At 41.9% G+C, this 26,122-nt stretch overlaps 1 protein-coding gene across 3 annotated transcripts in view; it reads right to left on the reverse strand.

Annotated features, from left to right (window-relative positions):
* Positions 1-26,122, reverse strand: part of AUTS2 (activator of transcription and developmental regulator AUTS2) — an 869,450-nt gene that overhangs the window by 568,902 nt on the left and 274,426 nt on the right. The gene's annotated exons all lie outside the window — the stretch shown is intronic.

The raw sequence follows: 26,122 nt of genomic DNA on the forward strand, positions 1-26,122 counted from the left end.
CCAGCCCTGACTCCATGCCCAGGCAAACGGAGCAGCTAGACCCCTCCCCCTCCTCCACAGCAGGTGAGCCTGAGGAGGGTTTACTCCCAACAACAGCTGATTGGAGTAATCCTCGCATCAGAAGATTGGAGAGGCGGAGGCAACAGAGGGAAGGGAGGGGCAGGCCTTAATGAGTGCTGAGTCATGGAGCCACACCCCATGGCCTATATAAAGGATCTACTTTCTGGCAGTCTCTGAGTCAGGCAAAAGTCGAACTTATCTTGCTGAAGTCACTTACTGGTCTCCTGCCTGCTCTGAGGACTTTGCTAGGACTTTGGGCAGAGCTGCAGAGGCAAGCCTGATTCGGATTTCCCTGACCCAGCCGTCAGCGGAGGAGTGGGACACGACACCAGGAGATCAGTCATTCATGGTTAAAAATAAATAAATAAATTGCAATACAGCTGAACTAATCAAAGATGATTAGTGACCGAAGACCAAAGCATATGATGAATGGTTGTGGGAACTGGATAAGACAAGAATTAGCAGGTAGAAGCTCATCAAAGAGAGATCCAGCCTAGAATTAAGGAGCAATTTCCTGATAGTGTGAACAAATAATCAGTGGAAGGGCTTGTCTCCAGAAGTTGTGGGTGCTTCTCCATTACTGGAGGTTTTCAAGAAAAGATTGGATGACAATTTGTCCAGGACAGTATAAGAACTCCTGCCTTGGGCAGAGGGTTGGACTAGAAGACTTCCAAGGTCATTTCCAGCCCTGTGATTCTGTGGTTCTATGATACTTTAAGGCAGTGGTTCTCAACCTTTATAGTGCTGTGACCCCTTTAATACAATTCCACACGATGTGGTGACCCCAATTGTAAAATGCACTTCAGCAGCCGCAGAAGAGTGAAAAAAGCAGCAAACTGTTTTTTTTTAATTTATCGCGCCTGAAGCCGTATTGGCTAGCGATCTGAACTGCTTGCGATTGCCTTGAGGACAGAGGCATTAAAGCGGAGACTCCTCCCCTATTAAGTTTATCGCGCCTGAAGCCAGATTAGGCTAGCTATTGGGAGTGATTGCAGCTGGCTTGAGAGGGAGACATCAGAGCAAAGATTTCTTTCTTTTTTAATTCATCACGCCTGAAGCCGAATTCGGCTAGCGATTTGAAGAGCCTGCAGCTGGCTTGTGGAGTCAACCATTGGAGCGCAATTCTTCGACTCGCAAGTATACTTCCCATATGTCCGATGGTTTTAGGTGACCCCTGGCAAATTGTCATTTGACCCCCCAACGGGGTCGCGACCCACAGGTTGAGAACCGCTGCTTTAAGGTTTGTCAGGGATGATTTTCTGGCGATAAACCAGAACCCTCAACTAATTTGCGTTTAAACTGAAAGTTTTAAAGAAGAGATTGTATAACCATTTGACTGCAATGGTATAAGGCAGGGGTAGTCAACCTTTTTATACCTACCACCCACTTTTGTATCTCTGTTAGTAGTAAAATTTTCTAACCACCCATTGGGTTCCACAATAATGCGCCATGTATCGTCTGCGCATGCCTCTCACGCATCGTGGATTGGATTTGGGGGGGGTGCCGGTTACCAGATCTGCTTGTCTGTTACAGCTGGGTGGTGTGGTGGGAGATGCGCGAGCTATTCTGGGACGAGGCTCTTTTTATTGTGGTCGCACTATAGCACCATTTAGTTTCACTTACAGTATGTAATGTGAACTAAACTTATGTGCGGGCGATACAAATAGTATATTTTCAGAAATTTAAATTGTCATGGGGAATTTTATGAAAACCTAATGAAAATGTTTTTAAATAATGCTATGAATTTTTTTTTAAAGTCAATTAAATAAAAAAAAAGGAAAGTGCTTCAGTATCGGACAAAACCCCTACTGCCCACCATGAAAGCTAAAACGCCCACTGGTGGGCGGTAGGGACCAGGTTGACTACCACTGGTATAAGGTCTCCTGCTAGAGTAGGGGATTGGACTCGAAGTTCCATTTCAACTCTGTTATTTTGTATATTCTGTGTAATACGTTTTGGTAACTTGGTGCTTTCTAATCTGTGCCAAATCCTTTTCAAGTACCATCTAACTACTAACCCACATTTAGACACCCCTCCCAAAAGATAGCAGTTCCCTAATTAAGGTGTATTTTTCTGTGTGTCCTTTGCACCTTGATAATACAAATGGTAGAACCTTGTGTTGACTCTACAGTCTATCAAGAATAGGTTGGAGGCCACAGGACGTCCTTCCTTGATACATCTATTCAGCCTACCAATCATACCTCTTCTTGGACAAAGAAGCACTGGAGACACCTTTGTCATCTTTCAATCAGACTACTACAATTGTCTTTATGTGGGGTTTCCCTTGAAGACAATGCCAAAGCTGCAACTGGGAGGGAATCTTACTGATGTTAGTCAGTTCAGCAACCTAGCATTCATCTTGGAAGAGCAGCAGGGCTTATCAGGTTTGTATGTGCTGGTGGTTATCTATAAAGCCCTATATCATTTGGGCTTTTGTGACTGAGCTCGTCTTTTCCATGTTGAATCTGCCCACCCCGTATAAGTCTAGAAAGAAAAGGAATATACTCCAGTTGCCCTTCCAAGAAAAAAAAAAATCAAGAGTTGGGATAGACCATAATCTCACGTCTGAACTGAGTTCAGATATCCATATCTGAATATAGTTTTAGATATACTCTCAAGACATTCTTCTTTGGGAAGACATTCGTAGTACCTGTTTTGTGTGAATTAGAAATAGCAATAGTCATAGCACATATATAGAATAGAATAGAATAGAATAGAATAGAATAGAATAGAATAGAATAGAATAGAATAGAATAACAGAGTTGGAAGGGACCTTGGAGGTCTTCTAGTCTAGCCCCCTGCTGAGGCAGGAAACCCTATACCATTTCAGACAAATGGTTATCCAATCTCTTCTTAAAAACTTCCAGTGATGGATTGGATATACCATTCCATAGTGTTTTACAGCCCACTCTAAATAGTTTACAGAGTCAGCCTATTGCCCCCAACAATCTGGGTTCTCATTTTACTGATCTCGGAAGGATGGAAGGCTGAATGAACCTTGTGCTGGTCAGGATCAAACTCCTGGTTTAACATTTTTATTGAGTTATAACTCCTGGCAGTGGAATGCAGAGTTAGCCTGCAATACTGCATTCTATCCACTGTGCCAACACGGACAATATGTATTGTTCTGAAAAAGCAAGGCACAGAGCTCACAATCAACGAACCTGTTGCTAAAATTCACCTCTGGGAACAGCTGATTGGGGGTATTTCTGGAGGCCAATCCACCTGCCAATCAGCTTTTTTCTTATTTTCCTCCCCAAAAACTAAGGTGCGTCTTATATTTTGGAGCGTCTTATAGTCCGAAAAATACGGTACCTTCTCTGTGGTGGCTCCCTCCCCGTGGAACATCATACCTGTGGAGATAATTTTTGGCCCCCAACTTTATACTCTTTCCAAAGGCCATGAAGACCTGATTTTGCCAGCAGGCCTGGGGACCCCAAGATGATACAGAGAATATGTCGAAGACTACTTCAGCTTCAATCGCAACAATACACAAGCACACAATAGATTTAAACTTAAAGTGAACTGCTCCAATCTTGATTGCAGAAAATATGACTTCAGTAACAGAGTTGTTAATGCCTGGAATGCACTACCAGACTCTGTGGTCTCTTCCCAAAATCCCCAAAGCTTTAACCAAAGACTATCTACTATTGACCTCACCCCATTCCTAAGAGGTCTGTAAGGGGCGTGCATAAGAGCACCAGCGTGTCTACTGTTCCTGTCCTAATGTTCCCTTTGATTGTATCCAATTTGTATGGTTCTTTCATGCTTATACTTATATATACTGTTGTGTTTGACAAATAAATAAATACATACATACATACATACATACATACATACATACATACATACATCAAGTGATTGGTTTGATTCTTGCCACCATAGGGATGCAGGTTTATTGGATTTTGTACTTTACTTCTTAAGCCATCCAGAATCATTGTGAGTGAATTGGGCGGTCATATACATTTTCTTCATTAATAAAAATGATGCACTCAAATACAGCGGTTATTAAGGATGCTTTAAAAACTGTACATATTTTAAGTCACCTTGAGACATCTGAAAAGGCTCCAGACAAGTGTTGGTGGATGGATAATCATATCAATCAATAAAACAGAGTCACTGTGGTTTTGTGAACTCCTAGCAACAACTACCTCTCTAATCACACTGGGAAGTAGCTCTGTTGTAAGGAGATTCTCCAAGGTTGGAAAAGAAAAAGCAGCATTTCAAAACATAGCAGATAAAAAAGTAGATGGACATTTCATTTCACCCTTATCTCTTAAGCGAGGCATCAGTCCATCTGTAATGGATTCTGCAAGAAAGAAATTCAAACGATACAGAGACCTTAATGAAATTGCTAAAAATATGAGAATTGAAATACACTTATCTGGTTTGTGAGATTCTGTGACATAAACCTTTTATCCTGGCATTAAATCTGATTAATGTTTCCTTGCTTTGTTGGCTATGTGCTGCTATTAGAAACTATGCCAGCTATGGAAGTGAATTCCTGCACAAGGTAAAGGGTTACCGTTGATGTCCCCCCAACTATTTCCCCTAACCTTTATTTTCTATGTTCCTATAAGATGCTTTATCTCCACCGCTTCCCACCTGAGGCTCCACGTACTGGTAAATCAAGATGCTAAGCCAAATTGCCATTGCATTCTTGATTGTGCCAAGTTGTTTTCTATGTTTGAGGACAAAGTTTGAAAACCAATACTATAGGCCAGTGATGGCTAACCGTTTTGCCATCGTGTGCCAAAAGCAGGGGGAGCACGGGGGGGGGGAGTACACGTGCGTGCCCATACCCATAATTCAATGCCCCCATGTACCACCACCCCCACACATGCACGCGTGACATCTCCCCCATGCTCCCCGCGCTCCACAGGCTTTCTTGGAGCATTGGAAGGGTGAAAACAGCCTTCCCCACCTCCCCGGAGGCCCTCCGGAGGCTGGAAACGGCTTGTTTCCTGATGCCCAAAAGGCCATTTTTTCACTCTCCCCAGGCTCCAGAGGCTTTCTAGGAGGCCGGGGAGGGCAAAAACGGCTTTCTCCACCTCCCTGGAGGCCCTCCGGAGACCGGAAACAGCCCATTTCCTGACTTCTGGGGGTCCGGAAGGCCCAAAAATCAGCTGGCTGGTGTGCACATGCATCCTGGAGCTGAGCTAGGGCAATGCTCGTGTGCCCAAAGATATGGCTCCACGTGCCACCTGTGGCACACGTGCCATAGGTTTGCCATCACGGCTATAGGCAATCCTTGACTTCTAGCAGTCTATTTAGTGAATGTTCAATGTTACAACGGTGCTGTAAAAATTAACCTATGATCGTTTTTCACACTGACGGCCATTGCAGCATCCCCATGGTCACGTGATCAAAATTTGGATGCTTGGCCAACTGACTCATTTTTATGATGGTTGCAGTGTCTCGGGGTCATGGGATCCCCTTTTCCAATCTGACAAGCAAAGTCCATGGGGAAGCCAGATTCACTTAACAACCGTGTGACTAACTCATCAACTGCAGTGATTCACTTAACAACGGGGACAAGAAAGGTCGTGAAACATGGCAAAATTCAGTTAACAAATGTTTCACTTAGCAATGTTGAAATGTTGGGCTCCATTGTGGTCACAAGTCAAGGACTACCTGTATTCTGTTTGCTCCTATCTGTTAATGGGAGAGGTAAGGAAGTTTTTTTTTGTTGGAGGGGGGACAAAAACCATGGACTTATAGCAACTGCACTTAACCTTCTGGGCTACCCACCCCTCCCCATAATTGTCTGTTGTGGTGATATCAATGAGCACCTCTGGGGACAAATTCTACAAAGATTGCTAAGCCACATTGTGAAAGCCTTACCATTTTCCATCAGGCTGGCTGGGGGATTCTGGGCATTGAAGCCCACAGGTCTTCAAGCTTTGGAAGAGAGAGAATTTGCAATCAAAGCAAAGGGCTTAGAACAAAAATAAATGCATGGTTGCATTACCCTCTACAGCTCAGTTGCTTTGGTTGCCTCTCACCACTCTTTCCTTCCCTTTTTCTGCAAAGGATGTATTTCATTTTGCCCTCCCACAGAGTCTCTGCTCTTGTTCCCTCTCACCGTTAACCATGGCATTGGTGTTGTCAAACAATTTTGCGGTGACAGTGCGTCTCTGGCAATGTTAGACCACTGTCAACAAGCCATGAGTAACCAGGGTTGACAACGTATTACAGTTCTGCCATAAGTAATTATTGTCTTGCCCAAACAACAATGGCAGCTAAATTATAGGAGAGTATCTGATAGCATATGGATTAAATTGCCAAAGCTAAACAAAACAGAAGAATAAGATGGCAGTGATTTCTGAAATGTGGGGGGAGTGTTTTTATTTTCTGAGTTCTTCTTTGGACACATCCTACTGGTTTGGTCTGAATTTAGAAATATCCTATCAAGAAAAGTCTATGTGATGTTATTTCCCTTGGCAGGCATCATATATCTAAACAAGCATTTGGTTTACAAAGCTCAGTTATTTTCTTTCTAGCTCTTGTATATCCTACACTGTATTTTGGCTGTCAGGGCAAATTCTATTTATGCTTTAGAGCAGGGATGTTCAACCTTGACAATTTGAAGACCTGTGGACTTCGATGCCTAGAATCCCCAACCTTGCTATGCTGTGCTGTGCTGTGCTGTGCTGTGCTGTGCTGTGCTGTGCTGTGCTGTGCTGTGCTGTGCTGTGCTGTGCTGTGCTATGCTGGGAGTTGAAGTTCACAGGTCTTTAAGTTGCCAAGGTTGGGCATCCCTGCTTTAGGGAGTTCCTACTGAGAGCCTCTGACAAAGCTACAACCTGTCTTATAGGAATAAATGAATAAGTGAACCATGGTGGGGCAGTGGTTAGAGTGCAGTACTGCAGGCTACTTCCACTGACTGCTGGCTGCCTGCAATTTGGCAGTTCAAATCTTACCAGGCTCAAGGTTGACTCAGCCTTCCATCCTTCTGAGGTCGGTAAAATGAGGACCCAAATTTGCTGACTCTGTAAACTGCTTTGAGAGGGCAGTAAAGCACTGTGAAGCGGTATATAAGCCTAAGTGCTACTGCTACGTGCTATTGTTATAAGCCCAGGAGACTAGACAAAGGGCAGATTGCTGGTGTTTGAACCTCTCTTCCCTCATTGGGGAAATGGAAATTTTACATCAGCTCTAGAGCTGTGGAGAGAACTTACCGTGACGTCTACGTTAGGAGAATGTCTTAGAACAGGTAAGTTACTTCAAATCCTAAAGATTTGAGATCCTACTTCTGGAACATTCACCAATCTGCTGCCTCACCCCACCCATCCTAACATCAGACTTCATCAGATTTAGAGACACAGAAGATGTGGAGGTATTCACATCAGCTGGAGATTAATTACAATATTAGATTTCCACCCAAAATCAAAGTCACATGACAAAGTAGCATGAATTCTAAACTCCTCAGGACACTTCTAGAAGTTCATGTCTGCAACTACATGTAATCCAGAGGTGGGTTTCAGCAGGTTCTGACCAGTTCTGGAAAACCGGTAGCAGAAATTTTGAGTAGTTCGGAAAACTGGTAAATACCACCTCTGACTGGCCCTGCCCCCATCTATTCTCTGCCTCCTGAGTCCCAACTGATTGGGAGGAAATGGGGATTTTGCAGTAACCTTCCCCTGGAGTGGGGAGGGATTGGAGATTTTACAGTATCCTTCCCCTGCCAGGCCCACCACCAAGACACGCCCACCAAGCCATGCCACGCCCACCAAGACACGCGCACAGAACCAGTAGTAAAAAAAATTTGAATCCCATCACTGATGTAGTCCTCTACTTATAACCATTCATTTTAGAGGGGTGTGGTGGCTCATGAAATTAGAACGCTGGACTACTGATCGGCATCCTTTTCTTCAAGACCCATTCCTGCCATGGGGCGGGGTGAGCTCCTGTCAAACATTCCTGCTTCTGCCAACCAAGTGGTTTGAAACTGCAAGTAGATAAATGGGTATCAGTGAATGCAAAAGGGTACTCCTTTCGCATTCACAGGGATGCAAAAGGAGTCCCCCCCCAATCTGGGCATCTCCCGGGCAACGGTGATTTCACCAGCAAATCCTTTCACCACCAGAAGCACTGAAGTGGCTCTGACACGTAAGTATTAGTATTAGCGTCTGTTCAATTTTGTAATGGTACTGAAAAAGGTGACTTACGATTGGTCCTCACACTTAGGACCATTGCAGCATCTCCATGGTCACGTGATCAAAATTTGAGCATTTTTGGCAACCAGCATGTATTTACAATGGTCACAGTATCCCAGGGTCATATGATCGCCATTCATGTTCTTCCCAGCTGGCTTCCCACAAGCAAAGTCAACAAAGGAAGCGGAATTCCCTTAATGACTGTGTAATTCACTTAACAACTGCAGTGGTTTGGTTAACAAGCATTGCAAAAAACGTTTGTAAAATCCAGTGTGACTCGCTTAACAGCCATCTTGTTTAACAATGGAAATTCTGGTCTCAGTTGTGGCTATAAATTGAGGATTACCTGTAAGTTTTAGGCAATTCAACTAGTGTAACAATCGGTTCGCTGTGTGTGCACAGTGTGTTTCAAATCAGCTCTAAAACTTACCTTCTACCGTGAGTAAAACACCTGAGGCGTGGTAATCCACTCTACCCTACCTATCAGCTGGGCTTCAAATAAAGGAAATATAGGTCGGTATAGCGCAGGGATGGGCGGACGGGCCCAACTGATCGTCGGAATGAACTGGTTTGCTCTCAGCTGATCATCAGAGCTACTAGTTTGCCCGAACTGGTCCGAACCGGCTGAATCCCATCCCTGGTTTTAGGTAGCCTCATTGGTTATTTCCGGGGAGATCTTGATACAGAGTTAGCTGAATTTATGCTAAATCCAACTTTCTTCCATTCCAGGAGGATTAATATTTGGGATCCTTGGTCTGTGTTTATGTGTGTGTGACCTTCTTTGGGGTTTTATATTTGTTTGAAATTATTTAGGACTAGCCTTAGTGCCAGCACTGTGGGCACCAGCAAGGGTTTCAATATAGCCAAATCCATTTCCTCCCATGTCCACTTTGTGCCAACAAATCTTTCTGCTCCTTTTGCTGGACAATTTTAAATTCCAACAGGGCAAACTCTTCTCAGCCAACAGAAAACCGTGGAAGAAATTCAAATGTCATCTTAACCTCATCTAGCTGCATAAGCTTTTAGTAAGGCTTATATTATTATAGTACGGTTGTTAACTTCTTTGCTCCCTTCCCAGTTTAATTATGTTTGCAATGCTACTTCTACTGCAGGTTTCCCTCTTAGTAACAGCCATTTTTTTAAAATGTATTCTGTATTCTCATGCAGAATAAGCTACTATTTTTCAAGGCTCCTGAGGATTGTTTGTTCTTTGAAGTAGCATAGGTAGAAATATTGATGCTTTTAAAAACTGGATCATGTAAGAAATCAATCCACGTTGAAATCAATCTGATGAATGACAAGACTCAAATTATCATATTTGGGATACATTATGCAAAGACCTCACTCTCTTGAGAAATTGACAATGCTGGGAAAGGTGGAAAGAGAAGAGAAGGATGGCAAGCAACAAGATGGATGGGCTCATTTATAGCAGTGACGGGTGTTAGAAGACCTGAAGGACCAGGGCTGGGAAATATCTTACTGGAGAAGGTCCGTCTATATGGTCAATAAGAGTTGTGGTGAACAAGATGGCATATAATCCATCAATGAATCAATAATTTTAAATTGCTCTTGTTGGTGGAGGAGCCATCCTTGATGGTATACTTTTTTTTTCCTTCATTATTGTGAAATCTTCCTTAGTTGCTTTTATTTTGCAGTCGGAATAACCAGAGTTGTAAGAGGCATTGGAGGTCTTCTAATCCAACCCGCTGTTTAAGCAGGAAACCCTACACCATTTCAGACAAATGGTTGTCCAAGCTCTTCTTAAAAGTGTTGGAGCGCCCACAATTTCTGGAGTCATGTCATTCCATTGATCAGTTGTTCTCACGTTCAGGAAATTTCTCATTAGTTCTACGTTGGGTCTCTCCTTGGTTAGTTTCCATCCATTGCTTTTTATCCTGCCTTCAGGTGCTTTGGAAAATAGGTTGACACCCCCCCACTCCCTTCTTTGTGACAGCCCCTTAGATAGAACTAGTGGTGGTATTCAGCCGGTTCATGTTCAACCAGTAGCAGAGATCGTGGGTGGGCCACGAGGCCAGGTGCATGCGAAGAAGACGCACACACGAGCAAAGCGCATGCACGGAAGGCCAGGTGTATGCGTGGAAGGTGCACGCACAAAGCGAGCGTGCGTGGGGGTGTGTGAACCGGTGGTAAAGATATGCGGAACACACCTCTGCATAGAACATCACTCTGGGAGAACTTTCCTCCTCATACTGCACCTGAGGGTAGAACAAGAAGCAATGGGTGGAAACTAATCAAGGAGAGAAGCAACCTTGAACTAGGGAGAAATTTCCTGACAGTTAGAACAATTGATCAGTGGAACAACTTGCCTGCAGAAGTTGTGAATGCTCCAACACTGGAATTTTTTAAGAAAATGTTGGATAACCATTTGTCTGAAATGGTGTAGGGTTTCCTGCCTGGGCAGGGGGTTGGACTATAAGACCTCCAAGGTCCCTTCCAACTCTGTTGTTGTTGTTGTTGTTGTTGTTGTTGTTGTTGTTCTTCTTCTTCTTCTTCTTCTTCTTCTTCTTCTTCTTCTTCTTCTTCTTCTTCTTCTTCTTCTTCTTCTTCTTCTTCTTCTTCTTCTTCTTCTTCTTCTTCTTCTTCTTCTTCTTCTTCTTCTTATTATTATTATTATTATTATTATTATTATTATTATTATTATTATTACTGTCTTTGTCAATTTCATGGAAATGTGAAAATCTAAGGTGAAAGAACTCTGTTCTAAAAGACAGAGTATTCAACTCACCTTCTTCTTGTCACATAATTCAGTTAGCCCAAAACCATGGCAATGCACTATAACCATCTCTTCTCTGCTTCTTAGAAATAAATCTGAATGCAGTTTCTTTTTCAACAAACTGAGTACAAACAAGTAGAAGAAAAATTACCGGAACATTTTTCCGCACAGTCGTATTGCATAGCTTAAATTGGGGAAAAAAAATGATTAACTTTAGAATAACATTTACCCTTTCTGCTGCCAGTAAGGAGGAGCATTCTAATTAGAACTTTTGCAGGAAAAGGAGAGAAAAGAGAAAAGTCTGCCATTATTTCTAGCTATAAACAGTTTGGTGCGGCTGTGGTTTATTAACCTAACATACTGCAAATCTAATTAAAAGTCAAATACACAAAACCCTCATCAAAATCCAAATGTTCTTTACAGAAACATCAAGGAGGAAAGAAGGGTATGAGGAGCTATACCTCCAAGGTAATCAGAATGCATCTTCAGGGACCCATACCTTATTACTCGTGCCTCATTATCAGTACTCTGCGTAGTAAAACAACACCTAGAGACGGCATCATTAGCTTCCTACAACCATCCATTATTGGAGAAAATGGAAATGCTGAAACAGAGGCTCTAAGCTGTAGGTATTGTTGAAGGAAGAGGGAGGGGAGCAAAAGAAGGGAAAATTAAAGTCATTGTTTCACAGTGTCCCCCAAAGAATGGCAAAATCCTTCCCAGGTGGCTGGATTTCTTGCAAACATCTGCCCTCCGTGGTGCTTTCGAGCTTGGTTTTCCAAGGGTCTAGTCCAATATTTCTCAACCTTGGCAACTTTAAGATATGTGGACTTCAATTCCCAGAATTTCCCAGCCAACACGCTGGTTGGGAAACCCCAACTCCAAGTAAAACTCTGAAGAACGCATTTTTCAAAGTTCTATTTACTAGGATAGGTAAACTGGCACATCTGGGAAAACCCGAATCTGAGAGGTCCAGGTTTTCCCTCAGTAAATCAAAACCCCCAAAACTATCCCCTCACTCCTCAGTCGATCACATGCTCCATTCGCCAACTGTCCCATCTCGAGACAGCACTCCGACCACTCCTTCTCCAGATGCAGGATCGGCCTGACCTTGACCGACAGGAAGAATGTTATTATGTCTAATGGCAACCCCTCTACTAAATTACCCCCCCTCCTACTTTCCCACACATGAGAAGGTGGCAGCAAGGAAGCTTCCAGCCTAATATGGCTTCCAAAGCTGACATACATCTTAAAAATTGCCAAGGTTGAGAAACAATGTATTAAGCACCTTGCTTTGTGCCTAAGGCAAGATTGGAACTCATGGTCTCCTGATTACTAGCCAGGTGCTTTTTAACTATTACACCAAGCTGGCTTCTTTTTCTATCTCTGGTTATATTATGGAGAGGGCTGTGATGGCCTACAAAGACATTCATCATACACTTAAGACATAAGTGTTTTGTATTAGCCAGCACACCTATTAACCACTGAGTTCTAGAAGGTGAATAGAGCATCACGTTCCAGATGCATTTCTCTACTCTGCCACCAAGCATCTGATGATGGGCCCTTTAAGGCTCTCTGACTTTGACTTACACAATATTTTGTTAGACTTGAATGCAACCATTGGTGCGAGGGGGAAAAAAATATGTCTCAAGTGGTGGCAGCATCTGTGATGGAATGTAGTAGTCTGGATTCCAAGGAAGGAGGGAGAAGGTCCAGGGGTGGGTTTCAAATTTTTTAGCAAGGGGTTCTCTGCCCGGTTGCTGGGTAGGTGTGGCCATGGTGGGCATGGCCTAGTCAGCCTCCTGCACCATGGCGGGGGGGGGGACATTTTTGCCCTCCCCAGGCTCCAGAGGCTTTCCTTGAGCCTCCTGGAGGGCGAAAATGGCCTCCCCAGGCTCCGGAGGCCATCTGGAGGCCAGAAACGGATCCATTTCTGGCCTTCCCAAGCTTCCGGTAGGCCCGTTTTTCACTCTCCCCGAGCCTCCATGCCAGTGGTAAAATCCAATATTTTTTTTACTACTGTTTTTTTTTTTAACTACTTCTTTGGGCATGGCTTAGTGGGCGTGGTGTGGCTTGGTGGGCGTGGCAAGGGAAGGATACTGAAAAATCCCCATTCCGTCCCCACTCCTGGGGGAAGGATATTGCAAAAGCTCCATTCCCACCCCACTCTGGGGCCAGTCAGAGGTGGTATTTGCCGGTTCTCCAAACTGCTCAAAATTTCCACTACCGGTTCTCCAGAACCTGTCAGAACCTGCTGGATTTCACCCCTGCTCCATGCACGCCCTGCACTTAACTGCATCCAAAATGGGCCGCGTGGGGACTCCTGGGAGGGGAGAGGCGAGGTGGGCGAGGCCAGCCAGGAGTGGGATTTGAGGGTTCTCTGAACTGCACAGAATCTTAGCTAGAGGTTCTCCCAAACCCCTGAGAACCCCCATCAGCCCACCCCTGAGAAGGTCCCTCTGAGAGGAACAAGAGGCAGCTCAGTCCAGATATGTTGGATGAAGAAAACAAATCCCTAATAGTTCTCTGAGTATATGTTTGATGTATATAAGAGAATGCTTCGGTTTGGCAAAATTGATGTCAGATCCCAAAACCAAGAAACACCCAGCGATCCTTTCAAGTTGAGTTCTTTATCGTTCCACACCTTAGACAGATTCTTGCCAGACTATAGCACTCTGTTTGGCATCTACCATATACTCTGTGAACTATTAGGAAGGACCTGTCTCCAACAATCTTTCTCTCACACAACATATCTGGGCTGAGTTGCCTCTTACTCCCCTGCAGCATACACACGCATACCCATCACAGTATCTGTTTGAACTTGTCTGGGCTCAGAACCTAAGCAAAATCAGGTTTGGTTAGAAGGGAATTTCAGGAGTGAAGGCTAGATTGGATTTAAAAAAAAAACCTGCAAAGTCACGGCTGCGGCCACACCTTTATGGAGGGGCAAGCTTTCAATCTTGTGGCCAAGATCAGCTTGAGATATCTGACACCTATTTGACACATGTGTGTAACTCCTCTGTGATACACATTTATAAAATGGGAGGGCTTTTATGACTCCTCTGCAGCTGTAGTATGTTTTTAATCTGCTAATGATGCTTATGGGGCTTTTGTGGGGCCTAGATCTTCTAACCCTAAGATGATGCTGTTGGTAATAATTTTTTTGCATGTTATGGCTCATTGCACAATCAATCAGGAATTGGCATTTCTATCAAGTTCTTCCCAAGGACCTGGGATAGGCCGATGTGGATGTTTGTTGTATAGCAACAGGATATAGCAATAGACTTATATACGGCTTCACAGTGCTTTACAACCTTCTCTAAGCAGTTTACAGAGTCAGCATATGGCTCCCAACAATCTGGGTCCTCATTTTACCAAACTCAGAAGGATGGAAGGCTGAGTCAACCTTGAGCCAATCAGGATCGAACTGCTGAACTGCTGGCAAATTGGGAGTCAGCAGCTTTAGCCTGCAATACTGCGTTCTAACCACTGTACCACCAAGGCTCCTTATATCAGCTGTTTCAAGTGAAGCTCCCTTTTGCAATTGACTAATGGTGATTTTGTCAATGCCAATGGTGTTCAAGCGATGCCCCCGTTGTTTTGGGATTTCACCCAAGGCCTCTGTTACTATTGCTACTTCCCTTTGCTTACTTTTGCCACAGTTGTTCTATTTCTACAGGTAGTCCTTGACTTACAATAGTCCGTTTAGTGATCATTCAAAGTTACAACATCACTGAAAAAAGTGACGTAGGACCATTTTTCACACTTATGACCATTGTAGCATCCCCACAGTCACCATTACAGTATCCCCATGGTCACGGGACCAAAATTCAGCTGCTTGGCAACTGCTTCATATTTATGACCATTGGATTATCCTGGGGTCACGTGATCCCCTTTTGAAGCCTTCTGACAAGCCAAGTCGATGGGGAAGCCAGATTCACTTAACAACCGTGTTCCTAACTTTTACAGTTGCAGTGATTCACTTAACAACTGTGGCAAGGACGATCGTAAAATGGGACAAAACTTGCTTAACAAATCCCAGCAACGTATCAAACAACAAATACTAAAAGCAATACATTTGGGCTCAGTTGTGGTCATAAGTCAAGGACTCCCTGTACTTGCAGGTCTTTGTATTTTATTATCTTCTCCAGTTCTTTTTCTTCTCTTCCGCTGTCTCCAGGTACTGCCACGTCCACTATTCAAACTTTTTGTGTGTGTTTCTTATCAATAGTTGTGAAGCCTGGGGGGGGGGTTATTATTTTACAGGAAAGCCAGTCTGATATAGATGAAAGTTGGCAGGCAAGCTGGTGGGTACCAAGACAGGGTCCACAGTCACCTCATTACCTACTTACTTCTAGTCCAGGCAATTGTAGCTTGTCGAGAACTTATTACAATGGATTAGCTGCGATGCCGCCTTGCAGGGAAATCTGACACATTTTCTGCACTCTGCATCCTGCCCTCTCAAACTGAGACAGAGAATTTTGCAGTTGCGGAAGAGAGATTTGTTGGTCTCTGTTTTCATCAGGTATCTGGGGAACAAAACTTGCTTCCTATACATAAACTTGTCATCGGGGATGGCAACCTTGCTCTTTAAAAATGATGGATCACTTCCTACAAGTCTTAAATTAACATTACAAAGGCCTGACCCTGTGTACATTAAGGATTCCCTTAGGATATGGTGGAATATTTTACGAGTTGTTACATTTTGCTGTCTTTCCTTCTGATTACCTCGGGGATTTATGAAGACGTACATTCTCTTCCCCCCACTACTCCCCCCCCTGCCCCCATTCAGCCAATGATTTGCTCTTTCTTGGAAAGGTGCAGTTTGTAAATGGGGAGAGAATGCAAATTTGGCATCGTAACTGCACGGAAAGTTCAAAGATGAAAGAGTTGCATTTCAAGGAAACACTTTGAAACTAAATAGTAAGCCCTTTCATCTGGGAGCATTTTCCCCTTTATGAAAAATAATGCAGGCGGCCAATCAGATTATAAATAAAATACTCACATCCGGAGTTGCATATCAGAGAAAATTGCATTGGCTTCCTGGTTGGGTAGATGTTAGCTAATGTATACTGACCTGGAAAGTATTGCAGTCTATAAACAATCCAGGTGGCACAGGACATTGTGGGGTAAAAACTTGGACTTCAGCTGAGCTGGTTACCTATTGATTGAAAAATGCTACCCAAGTGATTTGTGTTGTCCTTGCTGTTAGCAAGGAAAGCTGCATGTGGAAAGCATATACAATATATGATATAAAAAAAGATGTTGAGACTCTAGAATACCTTATTCCACCAATAGAATATTATTAATATTAATAATAATATTAATAGAATAGAATATCTTATGCCACCAGGCTCGAAATCTTGGGATTAGACAATTTAGAACTACGCCACCTTCAGTCTGACCTAAGCGTAGTACACAAAATTATCTGCTACAACATCCTACCTGTCAATGACTACTTCAGCTTTAACCACAATAATACACAAAAATACTATAGATACAAACTTAAGGTAAACCACTCCAAACTCGATTGCAGAAAATACGACTTCAGCAACAGAGTGGACAATGCCTGGAATGCACTACCCGACTCTGTGGTTACATCCCCCAAACCCCATAACTTTAACCTTAGCCTGTCTACTGTTGACCTCACACCATTCCTAAGAGAAAATGTAACGGGTGTGCATAAGCGCACAAATGTGCCTACCATCCCTGTGCTACTGTCCCCATTTAGTCATATCATTATCCTGTATTCATAATCATGTTTATACTTGTATCTGTTATCTTATATGTATTTGTCAAACAAACAAACAAACAAACAAACAAACAAACAAACAAACAAAGTGCAGAGAGGAGCAACAAAGATGATTAGGGGGCTGGAGGCTAAAATATAAATGAATAATGGTTGCAGGAATTGGGTATGTCTAGTTTAATGAAAAGAAGAACTAGGGGAGACATGATAGCAGTGTTCCAATATCTCATCTTTGTTGCTGGCAATCCTTATGATTTATATTGATATATTGACCATCAATTGTGTTGTAAATGTTGTACCTTGATGAACGTATTCTTTTATGTACACTGAGAGCATATGCACCAATCACACTTGTCCAATAAAAATTCTATTCTATTCTATTCAATATCTCAGGGGTTGCCCCAAAGAAGAGGGAATCAAGCTATTGTCCAAAGCACCTGAAGGAAGGACAAGAAGCAATGGATCGAAACTAACCAAGAAGAGAAGCAATCTGCAAAAAAATCTTGACAGTGAGAACACTTCATCAGTGGAACAGCTTGCCTCCAGAAAATGTGGGTACCCCAACACTGGAGGTTTTTAAGAAGAGATTGGACAACCATTTGTCGGAAGTGGTGTAGGGTTTCCTGCTTGAGCAGGGAGTTGGTCTAGAAGACCTCCAAGGATCCTTCCAACTCTATTATTCCATTATAAAAAGAGCAACTAAGTGTGATTCCTAATCTACACCTTCTCTAAGTGACTAAACACTGTGATACGCAAACATTCCATTGGCCAAAACCATGAGGAGAGATGGAAGTCAGGGACAAGCATGGCATGTGAAAGATTGTAATTTGGCATGTAGAGGGAATAAATGAATATTGAACGAAATAAAAGAAATATAAAGCCCTGTATCTATGAAACCAAGAGAGAACCAGAATGACACAGGAATGTTGCAGATCCCAACTATTCCAACTATGAAGAAAGTACATCTGCTGAGACCTCAGAAAAGGGCCTTCACTGTGATGGCTCCCTCTCTTTGGAACATCATTCCTTCAGAGATAGAATTGACCCCAACCTGTTACTTTTCCACAAGGCATGGAACCATGAAGACATGGTTTTGTCAGCGGGGCTGGGGATCCCATTCAGACCCTATCAATTGACTTGTTTGATTCTGTTGTCATCACCAGCAGGTACAATCTTGTGGGGATGCACAACAGCTATCCAGGACCACATACTGGACGGATTCACTTAAGAACCATGGCAACAAAGTCGTAAATTCCTGACTCACTTAACAACCTCCTTGCTTACCGATGGAAATTCTGGTCCCAGTTGTGGCTGTGACATAAGTCTATGTACTGGTACTGTAGTCACTGTGAGACAACTCGCCATGGCCAACTTGCCTTGGGTCAAGAGTTACACTAATATCAAGAAAATAATAATGGTGGAACAGAATCATTAAAGAAAGGATGCAAAAGTAGGGACAAAAGGAAATTTGAATGACCAAAATTAAAATAATTTTAAATTATTTTTTAAAAAATATTTTAAATAATTAAAAAGAATTGTTGAATTGTCCCACAGCTTCCTTCCTTCCTTCCTTCCTTCCTTCCTTCCTTCCTTCCTTCCTTCCTTCCTTCCTTCCTTCCTTCCTTCCTTATTTGGAATACTACGGTAACATCACTAGTCTATTTGACTAAGTAGTCAAACTACTTATGGTAGCTGCATTTCTGATGATTAACCAGTGGTAAATGCACCTCATTTGGCAGAAAAAGAACTACTCTCATTAGATCCCACATTCTAAAGCAAAATTTGATAAGAGCGAGGGGGGGGGGGCGGAAGGAGAGGAAAAGCAAAGCAGGAACCTGAACAAGCCGCACTGAATTTCTCGCCGCTCGCTCAGTCTGTTGGAAGCCCATAATGAAATACAGTTCTGTCAATCTCCGCCCCTGGGTAACATTTCCACTCCCGTTTCCCATTTTCAGTTGAGGTCGAGATTTTGCAAGACGACAGCAAGCAGTTCTCACTGTCCCGGGTGACCCGATCGGCACCGATTTAGTCTTTGAATGTTGCAAATTAAATTCCCTCATCAGTCTTCTAATCACTCTTACCAGATGGGGCTCATGCTCAATTTTGGATCCACAGGAAATTTAATGGTTATTGTTTCTGTTTAAATAGGAGATTATTGCATTTTAATAAGTTCTCTTTGGGACTTACAGCAACAATGGAGCGCTATGAATTACTGTAGATAGCTGTTATGGCATGCTGGGGAAAAATCAAGTTACTAAGTGTGACAAGTTGCTTTTTCTTCCCTTCCAGCAATCGCTCGGAGTGTATTTACCACCAAATTAAGTATGTGCCGTGGGGATAATATTTTTATCCTGCCGAGGGGGGAAGGAGCTTGTCTGTGGATTTTCATTAAAATGACACATCTGTTCAGCAATTTCATAAAGTAATTCTGCTGAAAGTTTTATCAGCTAATTTTAATTATTCACTCCAGTGGGTTGAATACAGGATTCATCATGTTGAATTAATACATTTGACGGGAATTTCACTAACCGGGGGGCGGGCGGGGGAAGAAAACGAAGCTGGGGGAGGATGAGAAAGAAGAGAAAGAGAGAAAAGCAATCAACAAATTGAATTGTCATGCAATATGTATTAAACTGAGATTCTTTAATTAGGATAAGACTGAGATTTGGTATTTTAAAGGTATTAGAAAGCTTAGCTTAGTGGTAAGGATTAAGAAAATGCAATTAAATACTACACTTTAGATGCATTCTTTGTATCGTGTGGGCTGAGGTAAAAAGGGCCCTGCTCTAAGACGCACAATTTCGGGAAGAGGTTTCCTCGCTTTTCAAGCCAGAAGACGCAAGCAAATGTTTGGCATTCAGCCTGGATGTGAACAATAACCACTAAAAAGGCAAACATCATAAATGAAAGGCCTGGGCAAAAAATCAACATCCCCAAAAAATCAGTTCTGGCTACAGGCTAAAGCTAGTAATTAAAGAAACAGTGAAAAGTCTTTTTTTTTTTTTTTAAAGTGCTTTAACTGAGCATTGTATATGTGCTCATTCGGAGACTGGGATTGGGGTTCAAATTCTGATTCATCAATGGAACTTCACTCGGTGACTCTGGGGCAGCTTTTATCCCTCAGCCCAAGTAACCTTAGAAAGTTCCTATATGAAGAAAAGGGAGATATTCACACATACCTATTTGAGCTCCTGGGGGAAAGGTAGGCTAATTTTGGAATTATTCTTTTTGTTCTGATGGAAATCTTCCTAAATGATCAACCAACATGCAGGGACGTATGGACCTTCCTTTCTTTGACTGCACTCAACGGTATGTCCCATCAAATTCAGTAGGCTTACTTTCAAATTGTTACTTCATTAAGAAATGCTCGAATACTGGTCAATTCTCCTCCTCCTCCTCCTCCTCCTCCTCCTCCTCCTCCTCCTCCTCCTTCTCCTCCTCCTTGTCCTCCTCCTCCTCCTTCTCCTCCTCCTTCTTCTTCCCCTCCTCCTCCTCCTCTTCCTCTTCCTCCTCCTCCTCCTCCTCCTCCTCCTCCTCCTCCTCCTCCTCCTTTCCCATCCTAATCCTCATCATATTTGACTATCATTAGGTATTGTACCTTATGATTCTTGAGGAATGTATCTTGTCTTTTTATGTACACTGAGAGCATTTGCAGCAAGGACAAATTCCTTGTGTGTCCAATCACACTTGGACAATAAAAAATTCTATCCTATCCTATCCTATCCTATCCTATCCTATCCTATCCTATCCTATCCTATCCTATCCTATCCTATTCTATTCTAGAAAGGGATATAATTAAGATTCTCCCACCAAGGATGGAAAGAAAACAGTGGTTCTCTTGAATGCGCTGGAGAACTTGAGGGACTTCTTACATCCCAAGCCAATTTAGGTCCTAACCCAGCCTTATGCACATTGCCGATCACAGACATTCAACCGATTGTGCTAAGGTATAACTATAATCCTACATTCAGGGTTATACAGTAATATAGTGCTCTTAAAAGTAATATACTCCTGTGTATTTCCCTTTATGGTTTTTGTACCCTGCCCAGATTCTGCCAAGTGTGGGGCAGGCTGTCGCTAATGCAAAATGAATGAACAAGTAGTAGCAGATTAAGCCCCACAGGCTTCCCATTGTATCTGATTTAAATGGGAAACTAACAAGTTGCCAAGCAAAGCTCTGATCTTCCCTCTTGCCTTTATTACCTAGAATGCCTCCAGACTGCAGTCTAGGTTTCACGGATGTATACAAAAACAACAACAACAAAATAATAAGTAAAAGATAGTTGTACTCCAGCGTTTTGTTTTGAAATGATAGAGCTCTTGGAAGATGCTATTAAAATTCCAAATGGTTTAGTTCTGGTCAATGGCTCTAATAAGTTTTTTTTTTACTTGATTCCCTCCCAAAAGTTTCCAAGAGCTCAACAGGTTCTGCTTAAGCTATTTCCACATATGCCAACTCAAGAGGTGACCAACATGTGTTGCCACTTCTTGTTATCAATGGGATGGAAACTAAGGAAGTCAGCAGAGGAAGATAAAAAAAAACTCAAGATGGGAACCATGACTATGGGATTGAAACGCAGTTTATGTACTGAATATGGCTCCTGGGGAGCCATCTCCTCACTATATTCCATGACATGGCCATAACAACATGTTTCACACACACAACACATGTAAAAGGAGAACTTGAAGCATGCTGTGGCCATGTGAGGGAATGTAACGAGGAGGTGGCGCCCCAGGAGGAAACATTCCAGAGAAGAGGCAACTCAGTCTCGATGTCAAATGTGAGAGAAAGAGGGTGAAGACAGACCTTCCATTATACATTTTGTAGACACAGATGATAGAGTGATGAGTCTGCCAAGGTTCATGTCAGGCCCAAAACTAAGAATGATACATGGGTGACTCTTCCAAGCTGCCTTCTTTTTTGTTTCCCTACCTAGAGACAGAATCTTACCAGACAGAGGACTCTACTATGTGCATCCACCATATACTTCTGAGAACTATTAAAGAGGGATAATCTTCATCCTCTTTCTCTCACACAAAATATCTGGACTGAGTTGTCTCTTACTTCTCTGGAATGCACCCTTTCCCTCATGGGAATCCGCCATCACAGGCCGCCATTTTGATTTTTTTAAAACACCTTGTGAATGTTCCAGTGGATACTCTACTTAAAAAGGAATAAGAGAGAATGTAAAATAGATAGATATAAACATCTATTCCTATTTCTGCTCTTCCAGCCGGATTCTGGAAGTTATAGCAGCCTCTACACTGAAAAACTTTTGATATGAAAAATGGGGATGGTTCATCATGTTCCCCCACTTAAAAGCCATGGAGAGAGATAGATCATGTCGGTCTTAAGAAAATGGTAGCCAAGACACTGGCCCATAACAGAAGTGACAGGCAGAATGGACATCTGAAAAATTGGGATTGTTTTTGTGAATGAGCCATGCTGGTGCAGTGGTTAGAATGCAGTACTGCAGGCTACTTCTGCTGACTGCCAGCTGCAGTTTGGCAGTTCAATTCTCACCGGCTCAAAGTTGACTCAGCCTTCCATCCTTCTGAGGTGGGTAAAATGAGGACCCAGATTGTTGGGGGCAATAGGCTGACTCTGTAAACTGCTTAGAGAGGGCTGTAAAGCACTGTGAAGTGGTATATAAGTCTAAATGCTATTGCTAAAATTCCAGGTCATCACAAACAAAGAGCAAAAAACAGAAGAGTAAAAAGAAAGTCATAACTAAAGATACAGCTATTTCTCATCAAAGTCAAATGTTTTCTATCAGATATCAGTTCTTCCCTAAATTCAGTTTCTGTGATTTATTGTGAATTTAAATCATCCATCAGTTTTAATGTTCCGGTCATGCAAATGTGGATCATCTAATCTCCTTTCCTATTAAAGTTTAAAAATGGAAAGTAGAACATCTCTGAAACAGTTGGACAAAATCACTTTGGGAAATAGGAGAGCTGCTGGGGGAAAGAAATACAGATTGGAAGTCTAGATGAGGATGAAGAAAAGGGGTTATTTGGGTAAATAAGCATTTTTTAAAAAATGGCTTTTTAAAGCAGTTCTTTGTAACTATATGTACTGCTGTGTAAATATGTATTTTGTATAATTTCAAAAGCCATCATTTTCCCTAAAGTGTAACCATTAAGGGCGTCTTTCAAAATTCTCGTCTAACGTGAAAAATATTGTGAAAATTCATTTTGAATCACGAGCTGGACTGTTGTTAGCTTTTTTCCAAGAATGTGTCTACATAGTTGTAATTACACCAGAAATAAAGTTTTGGAAAACGTCTTTTCAAGGTATGTGATTGAAAAACTAAAAGAAAAGGGGAAAAAATCTGTTATTTTCATGGCTTATTGGAATTCTACATATTTTCAAGGTATGGGGTAGTTAGCATTAGAAATAGCAGCAGAAACAGGTTTTTTTACTACAATTTATAGAAGTGTAGTTTGGTATGATTGATGGCTTTTTTGGTCAAATTGGCAGGGTATCAGGATGATGATGATAATGATAATCTCCTGTTTTTCTAGGCACAAGGCAGTTTACAACAATAAGATGAAATAATATAGGAAGTGCTCGACTTATGATCATAAATGAGGCCCAAAATTTTGTTGATAAATGAGACATCTGTTAAGTGAGTTTTGCCCCATTTTTTTCTTGCCACAGTTGTGAATCACTGCCGTTGTCCACTTAATAACATGGTTGTTAAATGAATCTGGCTTCTCCATTGACTTTCCTTGTCAAAAGGTTGCAAATGGTGATCCCATGTCCTTAGGACATTGCAACTGCTCAATCGGAAATTTCTGAGAACTCTAGGAGTGGAATGGTCTGATATATAATGGATTGGAAGAAAAGTATCTTCTTTGTCTCTGGAAGGGGAGTTGAGGTTTTAAGGAGTGATTATGGATTATGATTTGTGCTATATTTTAATTTTTGTTGTTAGTTTTATACCCTGTATTCGGTTCTCGGAAGTCCCGGGGTGGGGAGGAAGGGAAGGGAGGGGAGGGGGATGAGGTAGAAAATGAATTGATAGTTAATGTACAAAGATGATTGAAGATGTATAATTAATGTAAGATCGGAGCTGCCTGGCTACCACTTCAGAATGATGGGAAAGAAGGAAGTAGAAGAGAGAAGGAGGTAGGAAAGAGAAGAGGAGGAAGAGGAAAGGAAGGAAGAGGGATAGAAGAGGGAGAAGAAAGGAGTAGGGAGGAAGGAGGAGAGGATGTAGATAAGAGAGGGGGAGGATGGTTGTGGAAAGTAGAAGAAGGTAGAGAAGGAGAGTAAAAGGAAGGGGGTGGTGACCGGGCAGATCCGATTAATTGTATATGATGGTACATTAAATATGTTATTGGATATGTTATTGGATAAGAATGTTAAAATAAAACTTTTTTTAAACACAGGACATTGCAACCGCCAAGCCAAGCCAACCGAACAATATATTGCAAATATGAGTCAGTTGCCAAACGTCTGAATTTTAATCACATGAACACATGGATGTTGCAATGGTCATAACTGTGAAAAACACTCATAAGTCACTTTTTTCAGTGCTGTTCAAATTTTGAACAGTCACTAAATGAACAGTTTTAAGACAAGAATCACCTGTACAATACAAACCAGAGCTGTAAAATAAATACATGTAATCTCAAAATATAAAACCAAGGCAACTGAAATTAATTTGACCATTAAAAGTTTAGTGGAAGAGATGATTTTTAAAAATCATTTCCCCAAATACTGGGGTTGTTGAAGCCACAATACTGATAAAGAGCTCCCACAACAATGCAGAATTCATCTTATAAAGGTCATGCTTTTGTAAGATCAATTCTACATCCTTGCAAATGGGATGATGGACATAAACCCATACTTTAAATTAGAACATGTCATTGTGTCAGGCTCCTTTTTGATGTTCCCTAGACTATTTAGTGTTATCTCCTATTCATGCAATAAAGTAGATGTTCCTCTTTTTTTTTTTTTTTTGCTGGATTGGGGATTAAAAGTGGGGGAGACTGCTTTTGGGGTTCTCATTTTTTAGAATCTAATTGAGTAGAAAACTATTAAAACAGAAGGTCATACAAGAAAGCCAACATGCAAGATGGAACAAAATGGTGACTTGAGGAAAAATGACAAGGAAAAAAATGGTGTGCAAGCATTCCTCTAACCCTTAACTCATGGCCCTCCTTTCCTTGGTGGAATTATTACTCTTTGGAGAAATCTCTTTAACAAGTGTCATGTTTACATCAAAAGGGATGACAGGCATGAATTTTGCTGCGACACAACACCTCCTTTAGAACGGGGCCTCCTATAATAACCTACCTATTATTTTCCAGACACAGCAAAAGAATCAGTAGGTTAACATGATGGGCTGAAAGTAGTAGCAACAATATAAACTGAAGAAGCAGTGCCTTCTCTCTTTGTAGCAATGTAAATATCTATCTATCTATCTATCTATCTATCTATCTATCTATCTATCTATCTATCTATCTATCTATCTATCTATCTAGCCATCCATCCATCCCAGGTGCTTGCTGTAAAATTTCAACTGATGGGTAAAGTTAGACTTGATACTGTTAATTAAGTGACAATTCTATTGCAATGCCAAAATTTTCTTCCCAATTCCCTTCTCTCTGGTTTCTTTTCGTTAAAAAAAGTGCTTCTGAAATGTTTGTCCCTTTCCAAAGGAGAAGCAACTATTGGTGGAAACTTCATAGGTGGAAAAATTTCTTATTATAGGACTAAAAGCCCAGGGTGCTTCATAGCCCTTTGTATATCAGGGAGCTGAAAGGCTGCTAGGTGATAGAGCAGGAGTGTCAAACTCATGGCCCGTGGGCCAGATGTGTCATGTGCTGGCCCCACCCCTGACCGGTTTAGCAAAAGGGGAAAAATAATAATAATAATAATAGAGTTGGAAGGGACCTTGGAGGTCTTCTAGTCCAACCCCCTGCCCAGGCAGGAAACCCTACACCATTTCAGACAAATGGCTATCCAACATTTTCTTAAAAATATCCTTCCCACCAAGCCATGCCACACCCACCATGCCACACCCACAGAACCAGTAAGAAAAAAAAAATTGGAACCAAGACCTCGGATATATGTATGTATGTATGTATGTATGTATGTATGTATGTATGCATGTATGTATTTGTCTTGTCATGTTTATGTAGTGTATATTGGAAATGGTGACTCAGTGAGACCTGTATGCAATGAAAGTTCATTTTAATGTATGTTGATTAGTGTACATTCAAAGTTAACATAAAGTAATTCATTCTATCTATCTATCTATCCATCCATCCATCCATCCCAGGTGCTTGCTGTAAAATTTCAACTGATGGGTAAAGTTAGACTTGATACTGTTAATTAAGTGACAACTCTATTGCAATGCCAAAATTTTCTTCCCAATTCCCTTCTCTCTGGTTTCTTTTCGTTAA

The sequence above is a fragment of the Ahaetulla prasina genome, chromosome 1 (genome assembly GCF_028640845.1).
Source record: "Ahaetulla prasina isolate Xishuangbanna chromosome 1, ASM2864084v1, whole genome shotgun sequence".
NCBI lineage: Eukaryota > Metazoa > Chordata > Lepidosauria > Squamata > Colubridae > Ahaetulla > Ahaetulla prasina.